Raw genomic sequence first — 1,146 nt, forward strand, 5'->3', positions numbered from 1 at the left:
ATTTTACAAAAGCATGATGTATGATGCATGGAAGCAAATTGGTGGTTTCTTAAGCCTCATTCCATCGAGCTACAAATCAGTCACCCGACCTGGTAAACCTACATACTGTAGTGCGGTTATAGCCGAGAGGGCCGTGAAGCTAATGCGGAAAAGTACCGTTCACCGTTCTCGATAAACCACTGAAATTATTTTGGAAACATTATTTTATGGTACAGTGCTTTAAGACACTTTCTCTAAAACATGAACTAATCAATCAGTGTATATGGCTGCGGCTGGGAGTTTCGCCACTGAGATGTTTACCTCCCCGTTGATAAGGACAACCCACTCGGCAATCAACCGTTTCCAGCCCTGTGGGGGAAATGTGGTTGCTTGCAACAAATATTGTTCTATAGGGTCTCCTGCACTTACTATGTGGCACATGCATGCACTACTCACAAGAAGTCAGGCTTATCTGGCTTTTCAGGTGAAATTTCAACAGAAAGTACTGAAACATTGAGCTGTTGGACATGGGCATTCAAAAATGTACAGTTCACCTGTAATGGTTAAAGTAGATTTTAGGTTCATTCTTGAAATTCCACCTGAAAGCCAAATATCCCTTACTTTTTGTGAGTAGTGTGTCATCCTTCACTGCATCAGAGGAGGAGGAGGAACTCTTCTGTTGTTCCTGTGTTCGTGGTGAGAAAGCGAGAAGGATATTAGGAATTTTAAGCTCCGCAATCAATATCACTGACTCATGCAGGTGCCAATCAGGATTGAACCGCTGAGGAGGCCCTCCCACCCCACCCCCCTCCCCAGCCTGCGCCTGTGAAGGCGTAGCGCACAGGAGACCGATGCATGCTGCGTCAAACGAGCCCTGTCGGTGGCACGAGGGCGGGGGAAGTGGAGTCCAGTCAATGAAAGCCTGTGGATGCCGGTATTGCTTTTTTTCCCCTCCTCCAGAGTGAAGAACTGGATATTTAATGGTGAGGAAATAGAAGAGACGTGGACTCTGTGTGGGAGGCCCCCAAATAAATAAAAAATAAAATAAAGACAGTGGAGAGCAGCAGAATGATGCGAGTAAACATCCTGAAGTGTTTATGGATGTGGATGGAGCCAGCTAGCTATTGATCTTTCTGTCTGACTGAGAGGGGAGTCTTCCTTTCCTCC

This window comes from Sardina pilchardus, chromosome 15 (assembly GCF_963854185.1).
Source record: "Sardina pilchardus chromosome 15, fSarPil1.1, whole genome shotgun sequence".
NCBI classification, from domain to species: Eukaryota; Metazoa; Chordata; class Actinopteri; order Clupeiformes; family Clupeidae; genus Sardina; species Sardina pilchardus.